The sequence below is a fragment of the Anopheles arabiensis genome, chromosome 3, assembly GCF_016920715.1.
Source record: "Anopheles arabiensis isolate DONGOLA chromosome 3, AaraD3, whole genome shotgun sequence".
Taxonomy (NCBI): domain Eukaryota; kingdom Metazoa; phylum Arthropoda; class Insecta; order Diptera; family Culicidae; genus Anopheles; species Anopheles arabiensis.
Genome location: NC_053518.1, coordinates 6,642,824 through 6,665,467, shown reverse-complemented (window position 1 = coordinate 6,665,467; position 22,644 = coordinate 6,642,824). Strand labels below are relative to the sequence as shown.

At 48.8% G+C, this 22,644-nt stretch overlaps 1 protein-coding gene across 1 annotated transcript in view; it reads right to left on the bottom strand.

Moving 5' to 3' along the window:
- Positions 1-22,049, bottom strand: part of LOC120902370 (putative mediator of RNA polymerase II transcription subunit 12) — a 43,129-nt gene extending 21,080 nt beyond the window's left edge. Inside the window, exon 1 of the mRNA XM_040311070.1 lies at positions 21,199-22,049. The gene's annotated coding sequence lies outside the window, so the exon portion shown is untranslated. The remainder of the gene's footprint in view (positions 1-21,198) is intronic.
- Positions 22,050-22,644: the final 595 nt, after the last annotated feature.

Here is a 22,644-nt window from a genome sequence, read left to right as displayed (position 1 = left end):
AGTGAGTTCCTCCTTGCTAGCCGGCGCACCGCCCGGAGTTGGGTGTTTTTTTCAGCTTATCCGATCCACCTGCAGCCACCGGTGGAATGCGCTGGTGAAAGATGTAAAGCAGCGGACATGATCAAGTTTCAATTCATACGGACGGCGCTGTGTGTAAATCCGCGCCCTGTGTTCTCGGCAGATAAGCACACAGACAAGCACACAGACGCGGCTTCAGTATCAAAATGGAAGAATAAAAATGCGCGCGCGCGCACGCTCCCAAAACTCGCTCCAGGGGGGAAAAACAAGTTCGTTACGATTTAAACTGAATCGAAAGTACCCCTCCGTCCCGTCCCGCACAGTTGAGCCTCCCTGGGAGCACTCCCCTCCGTCCCGAGGAAGCCCGGGATCGCTCCAAACGAAAGCCCGCCATTCAAAGGTTGGCCCGTTGAGCGTTCGCGTCTCTCTATCTCTCAAGTCCAAGACCGTCGTTGGCGTTGGTTCAAAATTTTAACGAACAAAAACCAAACCCACCGCCACACACTCACAAGCCACTAACCGGTGTGTGCGAGGCGGCGGCGACGGCAGCGTCTCGAGCGTTCGTGGCATGCGGCAACATAACCGGCAAACGAAAACCGCGACTATGCTGCGCGTGTGGGGAACGGGGAAGATCTCAAGAACGCCATCCCTCGTCTTCCGTCCTGCTGGGGGCCACACCACACCGTTCAAGGAACCGGTCTTGGCAGCCACGATCAGACCTCTCCAGGCAATACGCGAACGACCGAGAGAGAGAGCAAGAGAGAGCAAGGAGAGCACATGCCTCCTCTTCAATGCTACTTTCGACAGCGGCAGCATCACCATGACGACAAGCTCTCACAAACACCGAGACGCGCGTGTACTTTAAAAAGCTACAAACGTGGCGACTCCCTCCCGGTTCTCGCCCTTCTTTAGGGATTCTCCAACAAGTCCATCCCTCCCAATCATGGACCCAAGTTTGTTGTGGTTTCGCGAAAATGCCGTGTTTTGTGTATGGCAGTTCCTGCCAACACCAACACATTCGTATCTTCAGCTCGTGAAGTATCGCGCGCTTTTTTTGTTTAACTCTCGCTGTCTCTTTTTCACCCTGCTGCCCCAACATAATTCGTTTGGAGCATGTTTGTGTGTCGCGCGGGCACGATCTGCCCCCGGAGAGCGGACACTCTTCCCGCGCCCCGTGCAGCACACCAAAAACACGCTCCAACACATAAAACAACAAAACCTGAACCTGACCAAATGCTGCTCCGAAAAAGGCCCTCGTCGGCGGGTTTTTGAGGTATGTGGCGCAAAAGGGCCCGGTCTTGCCGGGGGGGATAGTGGGGCCTTTTGCACGAAAGGCTCCAGTTTTCCAGCCTGGTTCGGGACGGAGAGCCGCGAGCCGTCTTTCGTAACGCAGCGCGCTTTCCAAGACCAGCTCCTGCTTCTCACGCATCCTCGCGAGTGCACTTGGGAAGCTGCCCGGTGCACTATAGCTCGGGCTGGATAAGGGCATCGGAACGCGCGAATGTAACACAGTTTTTGAGCCCGAGCTCGAGCCCGCGCACTGAAGCAAACCGGAATGTAACGCAACGCCCCGCGCGCGCGCCCGAGCACAAGAACAGCGGGATGATATGTTGGACGACGCAGTGTGTGTGTGTGTGCGGAACCTTAAACGTCCCGCACGGTCGGTAATGAATCTCGCGGTGTGCCGCACGAGTCTTTTTGCTGCTGCTGCTGTCGTTATTGTTGTTGTTTTGTGTGAGCGAGTTTGAACCCGAAACCGCCCGCCCGGCGAAGCGCTTTTGCCGACGCGGAAACCACACACGCAGCCCCGGGTATGCCCGATTTTGGGGCTGAACTTGTGTTTTTGTCCATGTTTGGTAGTGGGTTCCAGGGGTCCAAAGTAAAGGCTGTGCTTCGGTGCCGGGTGTGTCTGATCTTTGCAAAAGGTGTGATACAAAACGGGCTTTTGTCTGTAGCTTTGCAGCGGTGTGTGAAAAACATAGGGCTCTAGCTAGTTGCTGAGAATATTGCTAGGAAAAATAGGCAGATGTGTTTGGTAAGCTAGCCAAAAGATAAGTTTTAATGCTCTCAGATGTCATTCAACTGTTTCCAAGTATGTTCATAACTTCAGGATCTATTGCAATATCATTGGAGCAAAATCATTCTGAGAATATCTATGATATTTTCAGATATCAACGATTCAAAACATACATTTGAACACTTTGATACGTCTTTCAGCTACTTGAAAGCAAGTTCCTGTCTTTGAGACTCATTAAAAGCGCTTTGGAGGAATGTAGTTTTCTGGATATCTAAGAAATCTTCAGATATCAATGCTCCAAATGTTACATTCGAAAGCTTTGAGATGTCTTTTAGATATTTCCAAGCAAGTTCCTGTCTTTGAGACTCACTAAAAGAGCCTTGGAGAGATATGATTTTCCGGATATCTAAGAAATCTTCAGCTATCAACGCTCCAAACGTTACATTTGAAAGCTTTGAGATGTCTTGTAACTATTTCCAAGCATGTTACCCAAGTTTAAGACTCATTTCAATAGCGCTGGAGCAAAGTCACTCTCAGAATATCTTAGATATCTGAAGATATCAACTCACTTAGCCCAGATCTGTACACCTACCCCTTTCTGTGACATAATGATCAATATCCTCAACAGGGCACTGACATTAAAACAGATCTACATCTCCGACTGCTTGTTTGCACCAACCTCCCAACCTTCAGACATTGCTACCTACAATAAAACATCACACAAATATGATCCCTACCCCCTACACCCCAGACACAACAAGTTTATAATCCCCGATACGCACCAAATTTGTCATGACAAGCGCTCTCACCCACTCGAGTTTGTACGAGATATAAAATATTGCACTCATTTCATTACAAGATCCACTATCAAATTATTAACGACATGGTCGATCAAGAACAACATAAGCAAAGCCATAAAGCTGTGCAGCACGCGCAACACCGTTCTGTCCCCGTCGCCTTGTGGTCCGCGTACACGCACACATACACACACGCACACTACTGCCCCTTATTTACACCACATCGCTGCCAGGCATAATTTGTACGATCGGCGTTCCCGGCAGCCACTGCGCCCCGAGAGCAAAAACTTATCAACATCACATTAATCAAGATAAAAACGGTTACAACCGTACGCTGCCGGTAGGGGCTGCTACCGGTGGAAGCATATTTCATAAGCGCTTGGGTGGTTGTTTTTTTCGCGTTTTAAACGCAAACGTGCCCATGTACTTGAACCGGTGAGCCTGGTATCGTGGCACCTGGAAAACTGAAACAAAACAAACGATCCTCCAGCTCATAACATGTAAAGCATGTAATAACACACGGGTTGGCCTCGTTCCAGCTTGGGGGGGAGGGTGTAGATAAGCATAAGTCTCCACGAGAAGAATGACACCTTGACGCGCACACACCACCGTTGACATGGTCGAGAGAGAGAGAGAAATAGAGAGACAGGGAGAATGGCATCATCTCTGGTCAGTTGTGAACTAGAACACGGACGGTTAGACCACAACGCCGGCATTCCGTTCCAGAAGAGTGCGCGCCAGCTCCACGGCTCCACGGTTGACACAACACGATGCTGCAGCTCCATCCAAGTGTAACAATCCGACAGATTGGCACGATTTGGATTGGCGCAACGATCGTCGAAGCACCGGAGCACCGCTGAACAGACGGAAAGGTCAGCCATCAAAGGGCCGTGGAATAGAAGCAGAAGGCAGACACAAAAACACTTCTAGGTACTCCGAGCAGTTACAGTCTCCGCTACAATTGTAAACCTCTATTACAGTGTGAATAAGCTAAAAGAAAGACACTGGGAAGGGAGCGGCAAAAAAGCCAATCTCTCTCTCTCTCAACCCTATGAAACAAAAAATTGCTTCATTCCACAGACCGATCCCAAAACCACAACCACTCATTTGCTTTATTCCAACACCCGGCGAAAGCCCGGCACCTCGTCCAAGCCGAACGTGCATACCAAGCCCTCTGGACGGGACTATAAATTTCATCTGTTTATTAACCTCGATCCGTCGCTTTTTTATTCGTCCTCCACCCCCCTCCAACCCCGCCCTCAGCAAATGAAGCGGTGCATTCGCGCGCATAAAATCCTATAAATCTCGCCCCTGCACCCTTGCACTAGCACAGCAACTCAGGCAACTCGGCTTGGGCTCAGAACTTTGGCGCAAACACACAAAAACATACAGCCGGTACTTTGCGGTACTTTTCACCCACCGGCGATGCCACTGGGTGTTAGTGTGTGTAGGGATGGGGCTGGTTGGGCTTTCCCTTTGGCACGATCCATCCATCCATCCATCCAGCCAGTCAGCCAACTACCTCCCCTAACTAAGAGAAGAGACGTGCGGAAGATCAACGTGCGATCTTGTTTCGACGTTAGGCAACATATTTCCTGGAATGTCTGGGGAAACCAGCGTTCCCTGCCGCAGCGGTGTCAACGGACTCTAATGATGTCTCTCCCCGCGCGCTAGAAACAATGACAACGCAAATTGCATAAGAGAAAGTACGGAGCGGGTTGCCGCTGACTGATGCAGCACTGGATGCAGTTCGCAAGATGCTCTTCCGAAAGCGGCAACGTCATCGTAGACAATTCCTCTCCAGCTTGCCTGCATATCGAGCAAGGGATCGTGCGAGCGTGATTGCATCTTACATCAACCATTTAGATAAAGTCACCGTAAAGCACCAAGCTCTCCTCGAGACCGAGGGGTTGACATTCTGAGTGGTCCGTGATTGATGAACCAGAATGCATTGTCTTTTCAAGCTTGTTGGTGCGTTTCGCAAAACCAGCTACAACACTCCGGTACATCACTAGCAAATGTCACACCTGGGAATTGATCGATCAATCAAGATCGTATGGCGCATCAAGCAAAGGCCATATCAATTTAGCCAAAGATCACGTTTGACACTGTGTGACGGTGTGGTTTTACGAAAACCAAATAAGAAGTTCTTGTGTCCTATGAAAGTTTTATTTACCAAACACATTAGACAATGTCTGCGTTCGTTAGTGCAGAAACAAACCTTCAAAATACCGCAAAATGTCCTTCCCAAACATCCATACAAACGAGAACAGAAACCTTAACCGACTTTAATCCACTCAGGCGTCTACCTGGTATGCCCGGCGCGACAGCAAAGTTGATCGATTGAGTTATTTTAATTTGTGGCGACATTCCTGCTCGCCACACTCCGAAAAAACGAAACATAACAACCCGTGCAGAGTGTCGGGTGTCACAATCGCACGTGAAACGAAAAAAAAGCAACGATGATAGGCCACCTGTAATTGAAAGGGTCTTTTAATCCAGCCGTCCAACGTGGGTCTTCCATCATACCTTTCAACCCCGTCGAGTGCCTCCGGGAGATGTGGAGGGTTCCTGTACTACATTACAAGACATTCAAGGCTCCAAGTGAACAATGACCAAAGGGGTGTGTAATAACCCGTCATCATTTCACCGAGGCCTAGTGGGGGCCATAATTATCCACAAGCTCTCTCTCTCTTCCCATCGCACTCAGCTGCAAGCAGCCTATCGCAGCCTTTTGAACCCGCCCGCTGGTGTCGTTCAAGGCCATCTTTATTCGTCGCTGGTCGATAGTATAATTTTCAACCCTTACTTAAGGCAACCTCAATGGAGCCCAAAGGAATCCACAGACCGATCGCGCCGCCGATCGGTGAAAAGGCATTTTTAATAACGTACCCAGCTCCGGGCGGACAGTCGGTGACATCGAGCAGCGTTCAATTACGAGGCATCCCTGGAGCTGGAGCTAGCTTTCATCCGAAAATGAGATCGAACCTCTTAACCCCTTCGGCTCGAAGCTGGGATCGAAGTGAAACCTCCGCTGCGGCGATTTAAATGGACGCACAGCATTTGCATAAAAATACACCGACCTTCGGTGGATTTAATGTTTGAGTAGTTACGACGAGATTTTCTTCACCACATGCCGCCTCTCTCACTCTCTCGCACACGAGATGCACTCAAACTAAGGGAGGAATGAGGAGGCCCCTACAAAATGCCCATTCCCATTCATGAATCTCAACTCGCCCAACGGAACGGTGGACGGGTGCAGCAAGCGGTGCATATGGACTCCACCAGTGACGCGACACGAAACCCGGTGAAGCTGTGGGCCTGGTTTTCGCGGTCCAAAACAGGAAAACCTGTTCCATACCACCCCGTTTTCGAGTGGAGGCCCCGGGGTAGGAGGCATTGGGTAGGGGCCGCACACCAGGCGACGATGTTATCGACATATCTGCCCCAAGTCAACACAAAACTGCGGAGGTAGAAAGCTGTCGGAGTTGTTATCATTGAAAGCGGTTGATATGCGTGCCAAAGCGGCCAAAGAGAAAAGCCGGTTCCGTTCTCGCCGTGAGCTTCCTTGCCAGCTCTGAAACGGGGGAATGCCGGGGAACGCGCATAACTGGTAGGCTAGTGAGTTGATGATGTTATCGACAATCGTGATCAGTGTTTGGACCGCGGTAGACCATCTGTTCCAATATCTGTCCAACGCGCTGTATTTATGAGGTACAAGCATTCAAGTATTTACAACCAAGTTGGTAAGAATGTTGCAAAGAACGGAACAGATCTTCAGAGAATTCGAACATACCTCCTTAAAGCTATCAATCTAGTCCCTAATCTCTCCAAGTTCGTCTACTTGGACATTTAAATTTCCCTTCCAACGTCCTATAGGCCTTGGGCCGACATCCAACCAGCTAATTGTTACACTTTCGCAGCCCGCACACATCTCAAAAACGGAAGCAACACGGGCAACACGTCCTACATCTGGGTCCACCACCATCTGGGTCCTCTATCTGGGCAAACAGGTTACGCTCTGTTCCACCACCTATGTTCCAGCCTCCACGTCCTGCCGATCAGCTGCCATTGATTTATGGATCGAGTTCGATCCGGGTTCGGATTAGACGTATCGAAACATGGCAGCCCTATCGCGCAGGGCACGCACACGTCTCCCGGGAGCTGCAGCTTGCGTGACAGCGCAAAAGGGGAGGCAAGCAAAAAGAGTCAACCGCGGCGACATTTATGGGGATGTAGATCATAAATAATCGCCCGGGTCCACCGGTGAAGGAAGAGAGATCGCCGAGAGAGCGGATGGGCTACTAATTTTCGTAGCGCGAGGAGTACGCCTCTAGCTGCAGACACCGCTCTAAGCAGCGGGCCCACTTTCGGTGCGGATGATTAGACGCTTGTGTGCAGATGATTTATGGCAGCGGCTCATCGATGAAACTGGCGGAGGACTAAAACGGATGCATTCAAACACACGCACGCATGCAGGGTTGTGTGAAGCATATTATTTTATCACGTTACAATATTTATTGAATGTTGCTTTTCCTCCCCTTTTTGGAGGGATTTTTCTCCCCGCGTTTGGGACAAGGACGGCTGGGATGCTACAAACTATAAATCAACGCTGCTAAAGAAGCGGGACCAGATCAGGCTTATCATACGTTCTCTCGTGAGCGTGCTGTTAGATCGTGCGCCATAATCGTAGGGGTGTTAGAATGGGCTAAAGAGACAGGAAGAGGGCGTTTGAGCCTGTTGTACTCCTACCTCACCCCGAGCAGAGCGTCACACATGGTCGTGTTAAACGGTGACCCTTATGGTGAAAATTTGAGGCTTTATTTCCTTCCAGTTTTGTTGGAATAATTTCGGGACGTATTCCAGGGGCGTAATGGATATAAATGATCATTACTGTACATTGGAGTGCAGATATTGGGGAATAAATTGATGAGATCTTTATGAGGCATTTTGACAGAAGTCAATATGCTGATCATCTAATAAATACCCATAATTGATCAAGTATTCATAACCAAACCTACTCCTTTCGTTTTCTTCCTACGCCCTAATAAGACGCAATGGACTCCACAGAGTTCATGACTAATAGCAGACAACATCCCCAAAGCCCATGTCCAAACTCATTGCCAAACGCGCGCGCCCCGAACGGAACCACCTACGGCCAAACGAGATGTGTTATGCAAGACGTTGCAAAATATTTCACCTCTCTCTCTTTCTCTCTTCATCTCTCTTGCTCCTTCCTTCTCGCGTGTTTGATGCGAGGCACCAGTTAATTTAACCTTCAATTCTTGCTTCCCGTGTTTGGCCAGGGGAAACCGTTAACCATTTCCTTCGCTAAGTGGCCCATCATGCCCATGCTCGTTTCGCGTTCCCGCCACGTTGACCTGCATCAAATTAGAAGCCTTCCCCAGATGATATGATGAACCGAAGAGACAGATCGAGAGAGAGAGAGAGAGAGAGAGAAAGAGGGAGAGAGCACAAGGAGAAAATAAAGTTTGATGCAGCTTCCATTACGCGCAGTAGAATAAAAAACCTCTCCGCTTTGTTTCGTTCAGATCTTCTGAAGATCTGGTGAAGACTCAGGACCTTCTCAGGCCATCTCGCCATTGACCATTTTCCAATCGCACGCGGTAGTGGCTCTGTAGCGCTTGGAAGAAATTTATTACCAACCTCCCTTTAATCGAGATTTTCCTTCGGCCTTTTCTAGCTGCATGGTTTAGAAGTCGGCCACAGGGTACCCTGTCCCGTGATTGGAAACGTGTCAGAGAGCTTGCTCTAGTAGCCGGGCAGCGATCATCCATACCCGACAATCCACAAATGATCCCGTTGCACGGCGCGCTCTGATGTCCTCCTTCGCCGCCCTGCCGTGTAGCGACCGCGTTCCCACTACACCCTTTCACCCTTTCCAGAGGTTTTCACCCCCCTCCCCCCTCTCCCTGTCCCACATTACCATCAATATCGAACAGCACCACCGGGGGAGAAAGTTCACTGAACTCTTCGATCGGTTCGGTTTCGAGCGCGTTTCGGTTCATTCAGCGGTCTTCAGGCCAAACCGTCGCACCAAGCCGCAGGCTTTTGAGAGGAGAGGGCACACCACTACGTTTTTCCTACCTCGCACGGTCAACTTTCATAACGCCGGGCCATAAGTTTGGCGCTTTTCGGGCGTTTCGGTTGTTGTTGTTGTTATTATCGGTTGTTTTTTTTTTTGGTTTTTGGTTTTTTGTTTCATTCCATTTCTCCGTGCACACCTCTGCATTTCTTCCTCTACTTAGCTTGACCGTGTTTTGTTTTCTTTTTTCCACCCTTCCACCTTTCCCCTTTTGCTGTTGCGCTCTGTGTGTGTGTGTGTTGTATGTCTTTATTTTTTCATACATTCACGCACTTTTTCCATCTTTTTTGCTTTTGCATTTCTTTCATTCTACTTTTCGGTTCTGTTTTTCTCTCTCTCTCTCTCTCTTTCTCCTAGCTGCGTTTGGTGCGTTTCTTTGCCTTTTTTTTTTTGTTACGTTTTTGTGTTTTCTTTTCGTTTTTTTGCTATTGGCAGCGTTTTTCTTTCCTTTCTTCCTCGGAGTTTGTCACCGCGGTTTTTCTTTTTCGGTGCTGTTGTTGATGCTGCGCACACCTTTCTTTCCGCCGCCGGTGCCACCACTACCACCTCGATCGTATCATAATTTCTTCTTTCATCGATCACTTTCGTGAGCGGAGCGGAGTGGTGCTGCAGAAAACCCGCTCCACCACTCAGCATCAACAAAAAAAACAGGTCCCATGAGCCTCATTTTAGGAACGGCAAACCAGTAACAACGAAAAATCGTCGCCTCTCTTTCTCTTTCTCTTTGTTGCTCTATTCCTTCTCTTCATTGCGCTCCTTTCGCGGGCCTAAGAGAAAAACGGCCTTTTCTATCGGTTCAGGTTCAAGTTTACGGGGCGATCTTACACACAGCTCGCCCTCTGCCTGGTCCCGAAAGTTGCGACCCAACGTCCGAACCGCCCCGAAGCGCTCCCAACAGGCTACTTTCTTTTCTGGCCGTCCAAAAGAGGAACCGCCGAATTAACGAAACAACAACAACAACAAAAAATCCCCCCCAAAAATCGGTCCCCTCGATTTCGACCGTCCGTTCGGCGTCTTTCGATATCGTTCAACCTTTCAACTTTCCCGACACCCAACCCAACACACACTTTCACAATATTTTCCATTTGCACAGTTCCCGACCTGTCCCGAGATCTCACAAAGATCACGCATGATCAGTGACCGCCCTTTGCCCACGGCGCTGGGAATATGGTCTTCCCCTCGCGTGAGGTTGGACCCATCTGCTAGCGGGACCACAAAACGCTGCAAACGCTTCTGCTCGATAGCTCATATTTCGCTTGCTCCCGTGTATGCGTGTGTGTGTGTGTCATCTTCAACTCTCCGGAGACTTCACCGCTTGACGGACATGACAGACACGATGCCCACATCACTGTTGAAGTGTTTCGCCGCGAGCTCATCTTCCCTTGAGATGCGAGATCTCACGACACAGACACGCTCCCCCCCCCTTGAACCCTTCTGTACTACCAGCAGTCGTGAGCACTGATCGCAATCAACCGCAAGCATACCGACATACTCCACCACCACCATCGCCATCATCTTCTCGATCTTCTCGAACTCGAGCGTAAGTTATTCGTTATTATTATTATATTTTATTTCATCCATTTTTTGTAGCGTCTCACTTTTTTGTTGTGTTCATTATAGCTTCAAGTACACATTGCTGGACGGCGTAAAGAATTCAAAGCAAGCCGGCAAGCTCTTCTCTCCGAGGGCACACTCAGTGCTTGTAGGCTTAGGAAAATTGAAAACCAGTAGGCGGTCCAATGGCAATGGCATCTCTATGAGGCGAAGAAGTGTAGCAGAACGTCGAGCAGAAAGCGAAAGCAAGCAAAGCATTTTCAATCAGCAAATCGCGAGAAGAAGCTGGATGCCATTAGCGAAATGCCATTAGCGGGCCTAGAATGATTTGCTGGCGAGGATGATGAGAATGAGCTGATAGTACCCGCTGCAGCTGCAGCTTCGTGAGATAATGAGGTAGCTACAATAGGGAATGGGTTTACCTGCAGTATGCTTGCTTCTTTACACACACCCAAAGAATAGGCCAAAATTGAGCCACAATGGGAAAGACTTGCCTTGCAACATTATTAACCCATAAACTTGTCAATCATTAAAAATCGTTTAAAATTCCCATTTGCAGCTCCCCCACATCTTTACGTCATTAAAAAAAATCAATCTAAGCCCGCCCGCAGCTCGAGTCGAGGATCGTGACATTGAACCACCGAAACACAGCATTCCAATTTCGAAACCAAACACTCCCTCCCAGAAACGAAGCCACCGCAAGCACCGCCAGGAATGTCCTCCGTCCAGCTAACATATTAGAGTACATGAGAGGAAAAAGGATAAAACATCACCTCAGAAATCTAATTCACATTCCTCGTCATTCACGCGATCATTGATAGGTTGATCAGAGGAGGGTTGGGAGAAGGAAGGCTACTCTCGCACGACTACTCCAAGCACAATAAAAACACCGATCGCAATCACCGCGAAACCCGTGTTGACAGAAACGGAGGAACCGGTGCCAAAGTAACAAAAAAAAATATGTGCCGCGATCTTCTCATACACAAACACACGCACACACGCACGCTATGTTCGCCCAGGTGGTGGATCTTCGCGAGATCGGTATGTGTATTCTGTCTTCTTCTGTTGCTTCATCGTCCTTTTGCTTCTTGCTGCCCATCGCAAACGGTAAGATGTGGTAAAAAGGAGTGTTGTTAAGCAAACCTTCCTCCTCCTCCTCCCCATTGTCCTACAACGAACGACACTCATCAGCCTTCAGCGAGGGCAGCCGCACGACAGCACGACGAGTACAAATCATAGTAATAATGATTTACCAATGTTGTCTCACCGTCTCATCAGCGTGCAACACCTCGCTCGCCGCAGTTGGAGCAGAGGTAAGCCGCGTTTTGCAGAGACACGACACGATCAGCTGAAGATCAGTTTACCCTCCCAGGTTCCATGGCGTTTGATATAGAAATTAATGAAAGATTTTTCACCAAAGGGAAACCCGCACGGAGGGCAAACCCCGGGAGCAAATCGAAACACTGTGGCAAATGTGGGGAGGTCGCTTCTCTAGCCATCGGATGACGAAAGAGGTTCGACACTGTTCGACGACCAAATGCCGCGATCGGGCGAGAGGATGAAAGCACACACCGTCACACAGGAAGGTAAAATAATTACGACAAAAAGGCCAACATTAATTCCGACGCTATCAAACAGCAATCAGTGACGTGGCGAGACTTCAGGTCGGGGTAAGCGCGGCGATCGTTTGGCGCGCTATTTGCGCTCCTCTTTGACTCGACCGGAGGTAGGTCGATATCGTACATCTCGGTATGCTCTCCCTACTGGCCGACAGACCCTTTGCTGGCTTCTACAGGCAACCCTTCTTGCGCATGGTGTAAAATTGTCTCCACGGTTACTAGAGCGCCCTCTAGCAGTCGCCAACTACACCATCCTATGGGGCGAGGGGAAGAAGTTCCGATCGCCCCGGACATCATCAATCCCTCCCCGTGGACGAATGGAGAGCATCTCATAATGGGAGAAAATTAGCTCTGAAACTCAAACGGTCCGCCCCTATCGGGGCGGCGATTCCCTCACCAATGGTCCGGGCTTTTCTTTATCGCTTTTCCCGCTTCCCCAGTATCAGTCGCTGAGATTCCACCGTGGTTGCTGCCGCGACCGCACTCGAGAACGACCGCATAAGCGACGAACCCCCCTTAACATCCACATACATGCATTGCTTTCAATGTAATCTTCACGTACCCAGAGGAGCGCCTTACGGGTCACCAAACCAGGTGGACCGAAAAGCCGATCAACTTTCTCCACATGCGCCGCGCACCGGCCTTGTTGTTTGCAACAAAGTGTATGTTTGTGTGTGTGTGTGTGTGTGTGTGTGTGTGTGTGTGTGTGTGTGTGTGTGTGTGTGTGTGTGTTTGTGTTTTTGTACCCAGCATGACCATCCCGAACCACAAAACCCATTCAGTGGCGCAATTATTTGCCCTATCACAGCGGCAGGAAATTGATGTGCGCCAGTCATGGTTAAAAGCAGCATCTTGAGACCGACTCTGCTGCTGTGGCGAAAAGTCGCGCGAAAAGTCGACTCAATTACCCCTCGGCGAGGTAGAGATAGTTAAGTGGATGATAAAGGCATTGCTTGGTTCATTTATTTTTAATCACCTGTTGGTGTTGGTGCTGCGGCCACGCTGAGCCGTCCCTGACCGAGCGCGTTGCCTTTGGCGATGACCCGAAGCAACGATTTTAATCAAACAACGCTGCTTTCGTTTCATTGACCGGTTTGGAGCTTAGTATTGTGAGCATTGTGACAGACCTTACTTCCTGTCTTTCAAGTTCCCCCGGATCAAATGGTTTCCCCCATTACAATGTGACGAAACGAGCCAGCCAAACAATCGCTTTTCCTCTGGTCATTATACAGCCCAAGATTGTGAATGGTAGATAGGAGGAGACTGCCCTCCGGAACTCACCACATTCCCTGCTGGTGCTTTGGGTTTTGTTTTCCCTCTCATGATAACGATCTAAACCAATTATTGCATAACATACGTGCAGAGCTCCCTATTCCTAACCTCATGTCCCGACTTCCAAAAAGCTAAGAAGCACCCACTAAACCGAGGTAATTGTTTTATGGCTCTCGGCACCTACTCCGAAAAGCCTTTAAGCTCCCTCGGAGTCGCACGAACCATGGCCTCACGCTTTCCAGAAGTGGCTGATGGCTTTGGACGTGAGAAAACTCCCAACTCGACTCTCTCGATACGGACGTCCTCCTTCTGTTCTGACTCGCTAGGCTCTGCATTATAATCGACTGTCACGTTCTGTCTACGCTAGTCCACCAAAAAACACCCTGATCGTATCCGTGAGATTTGGCTTTATATGATCGCGCGTATGTGCTCTATCTTCCGTGATCTTGGCGGAATGAGAACGATTTGCTGAGGATTTTCTTTTACCCAAAGACAAACGTCCACAAAAGACTACAATAGACACAGTCTTCCTTCAATTGATGGATTGATGAGAACTTCCCGCACCAGGCCAACAATCAGGTTAGCAAAGTTGAGCTCCACGACGACAAAACAAAACGAAACCACACGTCCGTGAAACTAAATTAAAGTTTATCAGTCAAACAACTCGACCGACAATAAGCTTTCGGCAGTTTGCGAAACACCCAGAAAAACACAATACAAAAAACGCAAATCTTGCGCCATTAGATCAATCCACCTTTGCAATAGACGACTCGCACGGCCGTTGGCGGTTTTGGAGGAGGGAGCAACATGAACCCATCATTAGCGCCGCTGCCCAGGCAATAGAAGAGCGCACGGATTCTAGCCTGCCAATGTTCTGATTCAATTTCAGAACCCCTCACTGTGGTTTTTATGCTTCAGCTGACTCACGCTTTAGATTGAATAATTATTGCGTCTTATTACTGCTTGCTGCTGCTGCTGCTGCCACTGCACGAACAGTGTGTTTTGTCGGTGGTCGGTTTGAAGCATTTTCCGCGTGACTCTCAAGCAATTGGCCGGATCCCCGGGTCCGAAAAATAGTCCCATCGACCTTGGAACGAGAAGAGCTGCTGACAGGCCGCAAAGATCGCGTAACTTCCGCTCCGTTTCAAGTCCGGACGCTGCCGGCAATCTGGGGCCCAAGCCGTATTGGGTCGGCAAATCACAGACCACAAATCGCACACCACAAACTCACAATAATTACCCGTGTGCCCTGTCATTCCTCGCAACGAGGGAAGCAAACATTCTCACACACAGGGTGTTATAGAGGTTGTTTTTTCCTCTGGGTTTTCGGAAGTTCCCTCCATTGGCACCGGATGGTAGTAATTTGTCACGAACGTTTGCCCCCATGCATTCCCTTTTCGGCCGGATCTACTCGGACTGTCTTTGGGCTGTCGGATAAAGATCTTGCTCCGGGGTCGGTCTGATGGGCGATGCTTCTTGCGTGTCTGTAGAACTCCCCGAGAACCCCCATTACCACGGGAATGGATTTTCACTTTTATGATCACTCATTCCCACATTAGTGTTGGGGTGATCGTTTCGAGGTCTTCTCTTCGGGGCTTTGGGCTCTTCCTGCTGGACCTTATGGTCCGAAAAACCCGACATTATCCGCTTGTTCAGTGTCGCCCTAAATGACCCAAACCCTGTGGCCCAAAGTTAAGCCTCGGAAGAAACATTCTTCCGTGTTTTCTTCTTGCCTTTGAGCTCTGTTTTCCCACTCTATTGGTTCTAACTCCGGAAACAAACCTACACGCATTAGAGGATCTGTTTCCCCTAATAGAACCTTGGAAACTTCTCCACAAAAGAAAAAAAAACGCAGCGCAACCACGCAACCCGCGGCAAATAAAACCTCCGAATTAATCCTCCAACGATCGGAAGCTTTTCGATCGTGGTGGTCCAGCGCGTATCTTCCGATTCACCCATCGGAGTAAGAGAGGGAAGAGGACGAAAACGGGAACCAAAAGAAAAACATCCCAACTCGGGTGAATCGTCAACGCCAACTTCTTCCCCCGTCTAGACTGATGGGTCGCCCACCAAAAGGCCAACAGGTCTCGACCCGGTTTTATTGCTATTATTTTATCCCTTACCTACGATCTCATCCTCTCTGTTCCCTGTTCATTTCCCCGTGTGCTTTTCACAGCACACTTACATTCTCTTTCTCATTACACCTTCCCTTTTCCCCCCGAAGGATCGTTTGATCTTTCATCGTGTACGGCGTTTTGGGACGCCGACCACAGTCTCTTTGCGAAGACCATTTTCCTTTCTCTCCATACCGTCTCTCTCTCTCCCGTACGCTCAACTGATGATCGCTGATCGGTATTTTATTTGGAATGTTTCAGAGTTCGATAATGACCGGATTAAGAGATTACTTCTCCCAGAGCGACAGTCCGTGGCGAACCGATTTTGAGGTTCGTCGTTTGCCCGCGCTCGCCGATTCTTGATCGCCGATGTTTCCCGCTTGCATCGATGCAACCATTCCCATTCCATGCACATAAAACCCATTGCACTTCTAGGTGTAGAATACCAACAAAAAAAACGCCGGCATTATTTTATTGGATCCATTTGCCTATGCAACGGCGGCCTGAGATGGAACAAACGGACATACTTTTCCGCCACAATCGCGATCGAACGACTAATTTCGTTCGGATTAAAGAAGCCGTGTTTTACGCTTGCGTGTGCGGCTCCCCTTCCCTCGATGATGCAACGCTAAGAATGATTTGTACGATGACGCATTCGTGACGGTACACCAAACAAATCACGATAACTCCCTTCACGGCTAGACAAAAGTTTGTCTGTCTAGTCCCCTCCGCTACAGCTAACCTTATGGCTATTTATTTGAGACGATCAAAGTGCGACCGGACCGGTCAACATTGTCATGTGTGTGCTCGAGAAATCGAAATCCATTCCGGCTGATGACCAATAAGCGGCTTTTGGGGAGCACCGTTCTTGAGCTAACGGCCATACGATAGGGCTAGAGATAGGCGGCGACTCGTCTCGACATACCAGTCAGCTAGAAGTTTCTCCGCCAGCGCGGACCATTCGAGCGGTTGTAAATACTCAAATCATCCGGCATTTATCCGGCAATCCAGTGCGTTGTAAACTCGCCCGCTAATATCTTGTAGTGCCCGTAAAACGCTAAGCTTCGAATGGTTATTTCGAGCGGCTCTGACGATATCGAAGGGACATTATTGTGTGTGTCTCCAACTCTTGCGGCGTTTTTGGAAGGTTTGAAGGTGGTGGAAGCTGACATTCCATTCGGGTGTAGCAATGTTTATCTAGCACTGCTTAAGGTCAAAGTTCCGGATGCTGGTCAAGGAATGGCGGCCAATTTCACGCACGAAGGCCATCAAGAGAGACTGTAGCTAAACCGATCCGCCACATCCGGGCACACTAACGAGACGCGGTGGTTGCCTCATTTCAATGGTTTGTAATCAATTTTAAGCGTTTGCAGTTGCAAATGTTTGTTAATCGATTTGAAGCACACGGGAACGGGTTGTGTCGTTTGCTTCTTCAAATATAAGATTCAGTTACTCCAATCTTCTACAAGTTTGGAATCAATTCGTATTATTCTAATGTAGCTGTAAGCGTGAAATGAAGTGAATTTATATGTAATGAAATATCTTGTTGTTAAATGCACCAAAAATCAATGTCAAGCCACCTTCAAGTGCCAAAATACTACTCCTCTGTTCTTGTTTTAAGCCCATCTTTCTCTTACCCTTCTCTTTCCGTCGCTCCCTTTGCATCTCCCCCATCCCAGACAAGGAATTCCAATTGCTTATTTTCACAATTTATTGATCGATTGCTTTGACTTCGTGTGCATTCGCAGCCCTGCAAGCCCTGCCGGCGGAAAGCTGCCCTTCATGTGGTGCGAGAACGCGGGTAGGAAACCGGGGCACCGATAATTGACGATTGGCATGAAAATAAGCACTCTTCCCGAGCCCACGCCGTCGCACTCCCCACTGCAAATCTCGCTCCAGCTCCAACGACTTGCGATCTTGCGATCTCTGTCGATCGAGAAACCCATCCCCACTCGTACCAAACCCACCGGGGAAGGGAATGCTATCCCCCAAAGTGTGCTAGCCATCCAACCAACAACCATCCACCATAAACAAAGGCAGTTTAAATCACTCAACATTCGTGAAATTTATTGATTTCGTTCACATTGACAAACGCCGCACCGCAAGGGCGAGTGCGCAATTGCGATGTTTTTTTTTCCACTCGACGCAGCGAACAGTGATCCGTGATCCGTCCCTCCATCAAGGATCGTTCGGAAAATGGATCGCTTTTTTGCCTCTCTCTCTCTCCTCTGCGCGGATCCGTTTTTCCACTTCCAATCTCGAACATAATCAGACGTACTCCACAAAACGTGACAGTTAAATGCGACGACTACAGCATGAAGAGCGAGTGTGGGCAATGATGGCCGCTCCGGCCGTACGTGCCCGTGTTTCCTTTGTGTGAGGTGACGCGTAGCAATGCACACATCCTGGAATGTTTGCGAGTTGCCAAATTTCCTCCCTGCAAAACTAAAGAGCAGGAAGGCACAAAATTGGACCCACTGAACCGCAAACCCCAACCCGAGTTCCTGTGTGTCAACTCGGCTCCCATGCAAAACGGGGTCCGGCGACAACATGGCGGGGAAACAACGACAATTTGGCACTCAAAACAAGAGCAAAACCACCATAATGGGCATGCAAAAAAACGACAACGGGGCAAAGGATGTAATGAGTTTGACATTTACCATGCGCGAGAAGCTTACCCAACACAATACCTACAAACAGTGGGGTAGTGAAAGCAGGAGAAAAAGTGCACTTTTCTGGGCGTAATTTTCCTGTCTCCAACAGTGCTCCGGTTAGCTTTGATTTTGTACCACCTTTCGTTTAGAGGTGCGCTGCTCATCACCATCCCCATGGTTCCAGGTTTAAGTAACGTTCTGCCTGGTCGTCGTCGTTTTTTTTTCCTGGAACACAGATCTCGATTGTGTGGTCGAAGCGCGCAATTGTTCGCTCACTTCCTGGCCATACCCATTTGGCCACCCAAAAGCCACTGGACCGATTGCCGTTGGACCGAACGGGAAGAAGAAGTAGTAGTTAGCGCAAACGAACGAACGAACGAAAAAAAACGCAACAACTACCCCGATCATGTCAACCAGGGGGGGTGGGGAGGAAAGGTTTGAGGAAAGGGAATGGAAAATGGATACGGATACGGTTCATCGGTTCCCTTCGATGCGCCCGGGTTTAGGGTTGCATTCGTTCGCTCGAGCGCATTTGCATACTGGGCTATCCGGTTGGAAGGGCGAGCGAGAGAGAAAGGAAGGAAGGATGAAGGTCTTTACGGGTGACGAACTTCTGGAGCAGTTCGAGCTTGTAGAGGAAGCATCTCACCACTTACCGATCGAGTGGAACGAGTTTTTCTGGTGTAAATTTGATTATACAGTTGGTTTAGTTTTTTGCACCGCGCTATGTCAGGAAATGCTTCATCGAATCCTGGTCATGGCACCATCAATGAATGACGTCTCTCATCGTCTTTTTCAACTGTACTATTCAAAATACCAGAAACCGTCACGTTGAGCTCAAACAGCACAATAAAAAGACATTATTCTCTAAATAACCTCCATTAATCCTGGTCACGGCACCAACAATCGCATATTGCAGCACTAAAACAGCGCCCGTAACGCTTTGTACCGCGCACAGCTTGAACGTTAGCTATCTTCCCCATGAGTAAGACACCCAACAGCAAGCTACAAAGTAAAACAACAATCTTCAACCTACCCAACTGCATAAGAAAACCGACTCGCCACAACAATGTTGCCAAAAGTCACGTTCACAGCGATTATCAACGTCGCCTGTGGTATCTCGCCCGCCACGCGCGCGCGCGCGCGCTCCTTCGATTCGGGCGATCCACAGTGATTATTGCAACTGCAGCGACGTAATTTCTCTGTCCAATTCAAACTACTCACTCAACTCACACACCCATTCAAACCACAGCCCCCCCAGTGCCCAAAATACAATGTAACATGCGACGTTGATGATCTTCCCCCCGATCGGTCCCTCGAGCGGATTGAATCTCCTCTGCGAAAGCCATTCTGAGTTTGTTTGCGCCTGTCAATCAGACTGCTCACAAAACTGGAGCGTGTAAATTGATGGCCTTTAGCGAAGGCGAGTGAACCGTCGCTTGTCGCTCGATTTTGCATAAAACAATCGATCGAGCGGCCAATTTCGCGCAGCAACAATGTGGACTGGGGTTTTGTCAAATGGGACGAATTGGCGTCGAGATTGGATTTTCGATGTTTCGCAATGCTTGTGCTCGAGTACAGAAGGTACACGCTCAAGGACGCGTGCCAGTGTGTTGCAACTATTTGCAGAAGGAAAAGTGCCTATCACTACACACGATCGTTCGCAAAATCGAGTGTCCTTCTATGATCGTTCATAAATAATTCAAACACGAAATACAATCATTCAAACAGAGCTAAAAAGCACACACTACATGTACAAGAGCTTCACACTACTGTTTCCTACTTTCGATTTCATCGACTAACATACCGATCGAGATCGCACCGTTCCCTTCCCATCCGATTTCATGAGGCGACTCTTGAGGCGCAACCGCTTTGACGCGCTTATTTGGTACGCCTTCACTTTAACTGAAACGCTAGACGTCTCTCCGCTTTTTCTTATCCGCCTAATGAAGCGAGTGCCACAACTTCTCGCTGTTTCGAGGCTAAACATTAAACAGACCCACAACAACAATAAAAAAACTTCTTCACATCTTTTGCGCAGTACCAGTACTTGCGCAGAGCCTCCTACCGAAGCAAGGACATCACGGGCCAGGCCCGTAGCATCCTGTACATGCTGATTGCTCAAGTACCACCAATACAAACACGCTCGCTCTTCGGGGCGTGGACCAGTTTAAATACTGATGGCTTGGGATTGAAAAACGCGGTAGCATAAAATCTTCCCTCGCCGAGCAATGAGGTTGGGCCGTTTGTTCCCGATTTTCAAGTTCACTTTAGCGCACTTTAACGGAGGCGAAGAACGCTCCAAGTGTGTTTTTGTAACGGGTTGAACAGGACTTCCACCGTGGTTCGGGTTTCCACTTTGAGGAGGCATTCTTTCCAACTCCTTCCTGCACAGAGTAATGGTTGTCTAATTTTTGTTTTACTCTAACGCTGCACACATACACAGAGCCTGCCACTCCGCAAGCAGGCGCAAAGCCAGTGCGAGCGAGTATGAACTTGACCTAAGCACCTTAAAAGCCTACAGAAGAATTTCGGCGACCGCCGCCCTGGGGCCCTGGGTTTGCTGGACCGTTTTGTGCTTTCTGCGCTTTGCTTTGCTACGCTCCTTTCGTGCCGTGTTTCGGGGTTGCGTAGTTGCCGGCTTGTTTGCCTCCCTTAGCACAGGTCCCGTTTTGTTCACCTTCTTTCCCTGTTGTTGTTGTTGTTGTTTTTTTTTTGCGGGGGTAATCCAATAATAAAACATGCAGCAGTTTGTGTTTGGTGGAACCCGGTGTGAACCTCAAGAACTCTGGACAAGTTGCCGGGCGCACATGCAGATGTACCGGTGCGCCACACTGTTCTGTGCTCTTATTTTGCTGTTTTTGCGCTCTTTTTTTCGGGACTGGTTTTATGATGCTACCGATGTTTATGTAGCTGGGCCAGTTTGTTCAAAGTTCCTCGAGCTTCTCGAGACATCTCAACCAAATTGACCAAATTGAGTGGAGTAAAGCATTCCAACGAAACGGTACTATTCCGACAGGCGGAACATAAAGTGGGAGATTAATTACCTTTGAATCTTTAAGCTAGAAGACGGAAGACACACCAACTCCAACACACTCTCCAAGAACACAGCAAACGGGTTGTCTAATTTCGCCGCCAACTCGTTAATGATCGTCGATCGATCGTCGGTTTGTGCTCTCCGCTCGATGCTCCCTTTGCTTCGAACACCACGGATTGGAATGTAGCGTCTAGGCTGCGGCTGACCAATGTGCGACCACGTGTTTACAAATTCAAACCACTCGGCACGCACGAAACACTCACGCTTTGCCCGATTTAAGCACTGGAGCTAGACACTTTACCGAAAATTTCGCATAGAATCGCTAAAACTACCCAAAGACACTCCCCACGCGCGCCACACACAAACGAAGATTTACCAAACGCACAGGAATCACTCTACACAGTTAGGGCACGTTGATTCTGCGTCGCAATAAAACTCTTCACCAACAAGCTAAACAAGCCTACACGACGATGCCTTTTCTTGGGTCGATCTTGAGGTTGAGGCGTTAGTTTCTCGAAGGGAATCCGTAGCCACTCGCCAAAGACGCACACAATCTCTACACCGTCGATCAAGCTGGATGTTTTGACATTGAATTCCAAACTTTAGCATCTGCTGTATGTTAAACACTTCCGAGGAACGATTTCAGAAGATTCACCTTCGTCTTTGGAGCTCAAAGCTTAAGATCTGCGTCACAACCCTTTTTGCAAAACACACAAATTACCGTCGTTAGAACACACTGAGGTTTTAGTTGATGGAATTTTATCTAAATCGAATGCTGCGATCCACTCGGGGTTTTCAAACCGCTTTTATTTTTCAAACACTCGCAACAAGCACGCACCTTTCCGTTACCTACGCAATCGTGTCTCTCGGAGAAACTGAACCGAAAGGGCAGAACGAAAAGCCGCCAGAGCTGTGGAAGCCGTACAAGCGCGCTCTCTCTCTCTCGACTTAGGTTTTTGCTCTTTCTCTCATTGGCTAAAAGGGAGAACGAGCAACATAGATGCGTTTTTACAGGGTTCGTTGCAGGGATGTTGGAGAATTCTCAATATTATTAGTGACTTACTGAGTATTATGGTTCAAAGCGAAGATCTGAGCTCAAGAAGAACCATTAGCTCTGTCAAACTGTAATATAATTATTCCTCGATCAACCTACGACGACTAACCCTGCATTTTCTTCAAATTGAGTAATTCCCAACTCCAGCTCTTCGTCCAACAAATCTCCCTCTCTTGATCGGTCGTTCGTTTGGCGCTCTCTGTTAAAATTTTCCCAACAGTGTCCAGCTTTTCTCAAGGGAATTTTCTACTACTGCTGTTCTGTTGCACGTTTCATGTTTTTTTCCTCCTTCTTTCTGTTTGCATCGTTACAAAGAAAGCATTCTGTTTCTGCCTCTACCCTACCCTGCCAACAGGATAAACTGCTGCTGATGCCCATGTGATGCATGGGAAGGAAGGCAGC